A 9,206-nucleotide genomic window follows, 5' to 3' on the forward strand; every position below is an offset into this window, starting at 1 on the left:
TGGCTTTTTTTTTTTTTTCCCCTCCCTCCTTTCATTCGTCTTTGTGGCCCGAGCAGCGCCGGGAAAATTCCGTTTCTTCTGCAACTTGTTATTCTGGAGCCGGGCCTGCCCCCCTCGCCCTGGGGCTGCCCTTCCCGCACAGGTACGGAGCTCGGGGCCGGGGCGCCGCCGGGGGTTCCCACTCCTGCTCCGGCACCCACTCCTGCTCCGGCACGGCTGCCGGCATTGGGGACGGCCACTTATTTATTTTTATTTTTTCCCTCCCTCCTGCGCCTGTGTAGGTGGAGTGGGGCTCTATGTGGGACTCTGCCATTTGGTGTAGTCCTCTTGTGCATGCTCCTTTCTTCACTTGCCTTTCTGCGTTTGTTTTTGTTTTTTTTTGTGGTGTTGTGTGTTTTGTTTTTTCTTTTCTTTATTATTCCGAGCTTCGCTGTCGGTAGAGCTTTTCCCCCAACCACCTCTGCAGTTTGGTGGGTGCTGATGGGATTGTACACCGAGGTTTTTAGGTGAATTCGTATTGGATTAATGCATGGAGCTCTTCATTCAACTTCTCAAGTGTCAAAAAATGAGGCTATGAACAGATGTGTTTCAATATGGAGAGATTTCCAAGTTCCTAATTCTTGGGGGTAAAAAAAAAGAGTGCCATTGGAGAGTGGCTTTTGTTTTTGATTGGTGAACAAATGTCATCACATTTCAGTCACGTGCTGTAATATTCTTTGTTCAGCTATCAAAGTATGGTATCTGCTACACCTGTTCCCACTTTTTAATTGTAAGTAACGGTGATTGCCTGCAAATCTTGCAATTGTGGATAGGAGCACTTCCCCTCTTTCTCCCCCTCTTACCCCCTGGATGTTTGTTTGGGCCCAAGCGCTGAGCTTGACAATGAACTTTTGTTCACTGTGGAGACTGCATGTAAAAAGGTCCCACTGGGGGGTAATAACTTGCGTGTCACGAGAAAGTTGTGTACTGTGATGTACAGTAGGTAGGTCTGAGCGTGGAAAAATCAGGTGGGGACATGCGCTCAGTCATGGCAGGGCTCTAGTAAGGGGTAGGTAGGCTCCTTTGGGCCAGTGAAGTTTTCTTAACTAGATATGCTGTTGCTCATTATCAGGTTAAAGGACAGATACTCCCGTACACCCATATCGATAGATAGATACATCTGTTTTGCTTAGCTGTAGATTTTCAGGTATCAGAAAGGATTTTGGCTGTCTCTTTACTTCTTTTTTTTCCTTCATTGTGCTCACTTGTAACAATGAAGACACCTGCTTAGTTTCAGTTTTGTAAGTCAGCTTCCTCTGGCTTTCCTGTGCTTGCCCGGAGCTAGCTGGTGAGGCTGGATATGCTACATAGCGGGGGAATGTTTAACTTTGATGAAAAGAGGCTTATTTTGGGGCTTAATTTGTGAAGAAAATAGCACGCTTTTCAAAGCCGGGGGGGAAACACCAACCCTAGAAATCTAAAATTCATGACTTCTACCCGGTTAATGCATAATGCTAAAACTTTTATATTAAGCTTGTTAGTGATTGTGTATAATATAACTTTATCGTTTATATTTAAATAGTGACATTAAATTATTAGTAAGAACAGGATCTTAAAGAAAGAAACAAAAAATGTACATAACTACCCATATTAGTTGGAGAAGTTAATTACCACACTTTAGTGGAAAGATCACAGGCTTTGGGAATTTTATTTATATCTGGGCATGTTTCACGATAGCTGAATGAAACTGTTTCTTTGGGGGCATTTTTTATTATTATTTTCTAGAAAGGAATTCTGTAGCTCAGTAAGTGAAACTTTAAAACTGTATTTAAAAAAAAAGCTGAAGTGCTTCTCGCATGTTTTTAAACCTTTCAACCTTACTGTGGTAGAGAAATCAGATTATTTTACGATAGTTACATCAGCTGGAAGTTTGAGCTGATACAGAGGGAGTATGAAGCAACCTCTTTATCCATTGATTTCATGTTGCATAGTAGCATGTATAGAGTCTCACTTCAAGGTGTTAAGAGGCTGGTTGTCCAGCAGAAGGTAGGTGCTTGCTCACTGAGTACTTACCACTAGCGGGATGTCAACTATGTCATACCCCCAGTTTTTAGCCGTACTGACCTGAGCGACAAGAAACTTGGAGTGGATCCCATTATGGGTTTTAGTGCTTTTTTTGGTTAACTAACAAAGCTAACATGGTGTATAATTCAAAATGTCACGTTAAGGAATATTTTGTTATTAATAATTATTTTACCATTAGTCATTATAAGATTTCTACCTGAAAGCTTTTAATCTTTGCTCTTCTGTATGTGCATCCTGAACTGGATTTGTTGTGAGGTGGAAGAAGGCAGTTGAAAGTGGTTTTCTCCCTGTAGGAGATGAAAATAGGAAACTTTCCTTCAAAGAACTTAAAGCAAAAGTAAGAAACTGAAACTTATGCGGCTCAGAGAAAAAAGCTGTTGTGTTTTCCAGCTTCAACAGTAAGATCTCTGCTTTCAGTTTAGGTTTTGTAAAGATCTTTCTTCACCCTAGGCCATTCAGCTTCAGCTGTGTTTCAAGCATTGGGCCTAAATAGTTCTTACGCCAACTTTACTTCTCTTTTTTAGGGATGAGGTTTTGTGTGTGTCTGTTAAACGTCACTGTAGAAATTATAATTAAAAAAAAAAATATCCTTGGACTGGATCTGTACAAAGGAGACAGTCTTCATGCATTTTTGTGTTTTTTGGTTTTTTCTTTTATGGTGCCTTATAAAGTTGTGAAATTCTGTGTGCAGTTGGAAAGCTTTAATTGTGAGCCCGGCTATCACTTGGGTTGTTCATGCAGTTTGTTTATAATGGTCATAATTGCATATGAACACATCGTAGCTGTTCAGTTCCTTTATACTTATTCTCAAAGCCCTGAAGAACTTTATTCGATCAAATGAATTGATACTGCTGGAATTTGTTTACAACAGAGATTTCTCTTGCATTTCAGTACCAGTTTGTAAGAACCTTGATAGACTCTTATTTCGTGTGTTACGGGCATTTTGCGTGGGTACCAGAAACTCAAGATGAACATCATGTGAGAAACACATGTTGGTGACTTAACCTTTTTACTATTGTTTTGGGTTTGTTTGTTGGTTTTGCTTGTTTAAAATCTTCCAGAAAACTTCGTAGTGTGATAGGGCTTTGCTTTTCGGAGGACCATCGCATGGTGATGTGAGCTGTAAAGCAGACCAGCCTTCAGGAGAGGCTCCTTGTGTAGAAGGGGCAGCGCTAAAAACCTATTATTAAGCTTCTAATAGTATTTCTTTACTGTCCCCTTCGCCCTTTATGCTTACAACTGTGCAGTCACATGTGTAGCAGTATACTGGAAGTGTAAGACTCCACAAAAGGCCTGGCTCCTGTACGTTCGTGAATTGCCCTTGTTCAATTACTCTGTGCCAGAAAGCAGCTCACATCCTGTTTCTGATGTATTTTAACTGCACAAAGGTTATTTAGGAACAAACCATATACTGGAAAGGTGGGGCAGTGTGCAGGGGTTTTGAGATGTCTGCTGAATGCAAGGGGCAAGATATTTACTTCTGTACCCTGTAAATAGAGGGTGAACTGAAGGATAGTTTTTATAGGTATCTTGCATTAATATTTCATGTTCACTACAGCACAAAGCCACTGTCTGGCTTGTGCTGGTGGTAGAGATATGCATTATGCAGGTAAAAAAGAAGTTTATTTACATTTGAGGGAGAGGAACTTCATATTTTCTTATTTTCCTTTTTTTTTTCTTATTGCAAATACAGTCTCATTAAAAAAAAAAAAAACAACCCCTGTGTCTCTCTTATAAGTTTTAAATAATTTATGGCTCCTGCACCTTACCAAGTTCCTCACGGAATTAAAATTGGTAAAGTATGATTTTAAGTTTGTTTGAGTCTGCTTTTGTTATGTCAAAACCTCACAAAAGCAAAGTGGTGAGTGTAGATATAGAATGGCTATAAAATGTACAAAAATCAAAAGAGGTTTTAAAAATGTACTTAGTGCTGAGGAAAGGTGCACTTGCGTGACAATTAGACTTTACAATTAGAATCACCTGTCCTTAAAGTAATTTTTAAAGCTGTAGAAAGTTCTGAAAGGTCCCTTCCTTCGGTCTGAGACGATTGCCATGCCTACTCCCCTAACAAAGCCCCAACTTTACCACAGAATCTTTTGTTTTAATACTTTGATCGTCCCGGGCTTTTAAGGAAAGAATGCGCTCCTTGGCGTAGGCTTCTCTGCAGCATTTATTTTCTGTTTTACTGTTTACATCATTTTAATATCTCTGCTGGAATTATCAAGTAGCCTGTGCCTTAAAAGCTCTTTGCCTAGATAATTTGACCTATTATTCGTTCCCTCTTACCTGAGATTTCTTATTCATTGTTATTGCGAACACTTACGCTTTGGTTAGAGATTGTATGCTCAAGGCATGCTTTAAAAAACCCACACCAGAACTGTCCCCCCCCCCCAGCCCTAGCCTGATGTTTGTTGTTACTGGTGGGAATGCATTTATAGATAGTACCTAAGGAGTGAGCCTCTGCTTAACACGAGCTCTGTTGTAGGCCATGTTCACACAGCTTCTATGCTTTTTTAATGTTGGATTTCTTAAAATGTGTTTTCTCCAGATTCTGCCTTTCCACCTGACGGTACTGTGCTTGTAGGACAAAAGGGAATGTTACCAAGTTCACTTACTACAGAAATTGTGTTGCGTGCCTCTTAAGCGAGGGACTCTACCATTGCATGTGTAACTAGAAATATGTTTTGAAAATGTAGCCGGTGTGTTTCTTGAATGGGAATACGGATACATGAATGGTTAAAACAAACGAGGGCAGATTTGAGCCTGTGACTCTAAGATGGCCTGTGCTTGGTCTCGGTCTCCAGGCCTGTGAGAGAACTCTAGCAGAGCAGCTGAGCTTACGGTCGGTTCATTTTCGTTGTTTCTGCCTGCGAAATACAAGCTGTCAGTGTGAAAGGGAGAAGGAACATTGATTCCTTCCCTTGTTCCCCTCCAACCCTGCAGATCCAAGCGTCGTTAACTATGTGGATCCCAAAGGAAGCGTAGTTGCAAATAGTTAATTGAAGAGATCAAGTGGTATCCTATTAAAGCTTTGAATTGTTTTAACAAAACTTCTGAGTAATCGCAATAATTATTTTCTGATAAGCTGGCTGATAGTAACTATGGCAACAGCTGTCTTTGGCCTATGGACAGTATTGCTGTATTGACAAAACCTTTAGATGCTCCTGAGGCCTCTTGCCTCTCTAGGGAAGTGCATTAGGATGTCTTTCAGGTGACTGAAGTGTCACCGTTTGTCTTTCTGTTGCAACGGGACACTGTCTTTCTCTTGGGTCATAGTCTTGGTCCTTTTTCTCTTGAGTGTTTTTGTGGGTGCTGCCTGCTAGCCTGGAAATGCTGCAAAGACTGTCTTGTTCTACAAAGACTAGTGAAACATACAAGTACTTAGATGGAATTATGTATGCATATTATTGTTTTTTAATAATAATAATCCAGAGCTCGGGGAAAAGGGAGGGAAAAGAAAGGAGGACTTATTCATTTTGATCCCTGGTTGTTTCCTTCCTCGATTAAAACCTTCTTAGAACAGACTGGTAGGGGGAGCTGCCCTTCCCTTTACTGAGCTGAAGTACAGCGTATTCTTCTCTGAGGCCTACGCTGAGATACAGCTATTTAATTTTCAGCTAAGCTCTGCTTATTTTTGGAAGAGAGGCAAGCTCCTGCTTCAGTACGTTGTAGAAATGGAGGAAGAGAGTAATTTGTTTCCAGATTACTAAATTCTGGACATGGAGAATATGCCCCTCGCCAAACATACTTTTCCTATTGCTATTCAGAAGAATACTCTTTAATGTTAATAAATGTAGCAGTCTTGGGGAAAAAAATTCTTACTGCACTTTAGGATAAAGATGTTAAAAAGCTATGGCCCATTCTGCATGTTCGAAAGTAGCTAAACTGCTGATTATTCTTTGGGAATTATTGGTTAGCTGATGTGTATTTTTACTGAAATCTTTGTCCTCTTAACTTTGACGTATGAGAACTGGATATCGATCCAGCTTTCCTGATGATTACTAGCAGCAGTGTCCCTGTACGGTATGTGTATGTTGTTTGCTGGCCCGTGGAAGTGTGCAATATGGCCTACATCTGGTCTCATCTTCAGTAAGAATGTGGCTTGTGGAAACTACAGGCCCCAGTATGCAGCGCTGTGTTTTTAGCTGAACAGCTTGCCTGGATTGTGATATACTAATACATCCTGGGACCTGTGGTTTTCATGAGCAGAAGTTGGAGGTTTGGGGTGACAAGTGAAAGATGCTGTAGTGTTCTAGAAACAGTCGTTGATACCTTATGCAGTTCTTAGTTGGTCAGCTTAAAGCTGTGCCGCTCTTACTGTGCAGCAGCATGTATTTTTATTTACAAGTCGAAGACAGTTTATAGTTGGGTAGTATGTTTAGGGAAAAGCAGTCGATGGGAGAAGTCTTCCAACTGCCTATGTGTTTTTGTACAAAGAATATATTAATAATTGCACTAATACCTTGCTTCATCTGTGATTGCAAGTATCCTGTTTGATATTCTGGAAACTTAATCTTTCGAGGCAAGGTTATGGATGGAGACATTTGGCAGAAGGAGGCTTCCGTTACTGGCAATATGGCTGCCATGTTCTCCTTTCAAACTGCCACCCAACTGTCACAGTGGGTTTCTGTCAGAGTGAAGGGGGATTTGAACAGCTCTTTACCTGCCAAGACCTCACTTCTCTGCTCTGTTTCTTGAGGTCGAGTGATGACGTAGCCGCCTTATGCAGCAGAGCAGGGTAGCCGGTTTGTGTTCCTGCTGTGGCGGTTAGTGACGTCATTGCTGGTTACCAAGGAGACGCAGGGTCTCAAACTCAGGTATTGGCAGGTGTGACCAGAAGCAGAGTGCATCTGGCAGTTTTTGTCCGGTGTGTTTGAGCCCTGACCACTACGCTTGAACTCGCGTCGAAGAAGGTGAAGTGTTTCTGGAGTAGGGGTAGAGGAATAGTAACTTTCAGAATGCTTAATTTTTTTATATCTGTAAGAACTGTGTATTTTCACGCCAGACGTTAACTAATAATGTTCAGTGGGATTTGCTAAGTTAACGTGGACGTTAATTTGATTTCAATTGTTAGGCCAGTAGCAAGTTTAGTATTTGCTGTGGTCTCGTGCCAGGTTTTGGATACTGCAGTTGTCTTAATTTTTAAGTGAGCAAACACTTAACTTTAACTGATCCGAGTCAATTTCTTTGTTGTTCAGTTTGTGTGAGATAATAATGAAAAAAGGTTTATTTTTAAGCACCAAACAATATGAAATAAACCTCTTCGATGTTTTTGGAGAAATTAATTAGAGCTCCAGTCTTGCAAAAAGCCATGTGTATTTTACTTTAAGGCCCGCAGAAGTCAGAGATGATATCTGAATGCCTAAAATCGGAACCTATGTAAGTAGTGGTAGGATCAAGACCTCCAATCTTATAATGTTGGAAAGTAGCTTCTTTGTATTCACCATAACTAGCTTATATCTAGGTCTGTGTGGCAATATTCTTTTAGTAAGTGTCTGGAAATTCCACTCAAATAAATTTAGAGTTCATATTTGCTTCATAGTTGTGCAAAAAAAAAAAAAACCCAAACCAACAAAAAGTTGCTCTCTCCTTCACCTGTACAGATTATAAATATGGCAGGTATTTAGGTGGTAATAGCTTCTTTGAGGCAGGGAATGTATTTTTGTCAGCACTGATGCATTGTACACACTGTACATTGCTGACACTTCTGTTTAAAACTGATACAAAAAAGTAAATCTATACAGAGATTCCTCTAAAACCTTACATATGCTGTAATAGAGTTTGTAAACAGTTAGTAATATAGTTTTCTTTAAGTGTTCCCGGCCCCTTCACAGCCTGTGTGGAGCAAATTGCTGACAGGACACATGGTTAGCTGAAATAGTTACTATTAGTATATTGACATGATTAGAAAGGCTGTCATTGTTGCCGTGCAAGGATGAAATTCCCTTTCATTGACTGATTGGGCCTACACAACAGGCAGGAGAAGAAGCCAAGATAAATCTATACGTAGTGGAATGATGATGTATCTTGTCCTTCAAGGACGTTTTACCCTCTGTAGAGAGCCTGCGACAGTGCCCTCTGTAACACTGCTGTATCAGGGTATTCTAGATAAGGGATGTGGGTAATAGGGATGTACAAAAGGGTTTGAGGCATAGCTGTAAAGAAAAACTCTTCTATAAGTACTTCTTATCTCATAACAGCAAATGTGTCCTGGTCTGGGAGGACATCCTGTACCTGCTCAAGTCAATGGGAAGCTTCCCAGTTGAATCAAGAGTACCAGGATTTCATTCTTTTCCCCCAAAAAGGTAGTTTTAAGTGGATTTTGCAGGGCTGAAGCACTTGACAAAGTTTGAAGAATCTGGTGTCTGTTTTAAGATGCTGCTGCTGGCCCTTAGGGGATCTCGCACCAGGCACTTTGTCTCCCCGTGTCTTTGCTGTTCTTTTAAAAAGTGGATCACATTGAGCTCCTGTAACGCTTTGTAAGGGCTTGGAATCTATTTATTCAGGGCTTTTGCTTAATTTGCTAACATGACAAAATTTTACATGAAAGCCAGAAATTAGACCTTGATGTATCCAAGGAATACTTTTTGTCTCTGTCTCTTCCTTCTTGCCAGTGTGACAAAACTGCCCCAATTGAGATGTTCAGTCCGAAATATGAATAACCTGACTTGTGATGGATTAAAAAACAAAACAAACAAACAAAGCCCCAACAAAAAAACAGCCCCATCCCCCCAACTAACAAACCTTTTTTTATAACTTTATAAAAGGACTACAATGGCCTATATTACTAATAACGAAGCTTTTTGCTAATTTGCATCTAGCTGGAGCTCCAGATACCTTACTATTTCACTGCTGCTTAGCTTGCAGTAATTGTCTCTGATAAGCATCTTTATCATGTAAATCTATTGTTGTGTGTAGTATGAATTTGCTGTATTAAGGATGCTCTTGTCAGTGACCCCAAATGGAAAGGATGTGGCTACCTGAGCTTCCCCTATTACCCTTTCAGAGAGTACATTCTGGTCAGGAATAAATTGGGAAGCACTAGCAAGGTTTGCGCTGTTTCTGAACACCAGGTACCTGTCCTTGAGTCAACTGCAATTCTTCTCCCAAGGAGGAATCCCACCATGCCCTTTATTTTTCCT

At 40.5% G+C, this 9,206-nt stretch overlaps 1 protein-coding gene across 1 annotated transcript in view; it reads left to right on the forward strand.

The window, feature by feature from the left end:
* The first annotated feature begins 24 nt into the window (after positions 1-24).
* PHF21A (PHD finger protein 21A) overlaps positions 25-9,206 on the forward strand; it is a 130,946-nt gene continuing 121,764 nt past the window's right edge. The window contains exon 1 of the mRNA XM_009329732.1: positions 25-142. The gene's annotated coding sequence lies outside the window, so the exon portion shown is untranslated. The remainder of the gene's footprint in view (positions 143-9,206) is intronic.

Source organism: Pygoscelis adeliae, unplaced genomic scaffold (assembly GCF_000699105.1).
Source record: "Pygoscelis adeliae isolate BGI_AS28 unplaced genomic scaffold, ASM69910v1 Scaffold117, whole genome shotgun sequence".
NCBI classification, from domain to species: Eukaryota; Metazoa; Chordata; class Aves; order Sphenisciformes; family Spheniscidae; genus Pygoscelis; species Pygoscelis adeliae.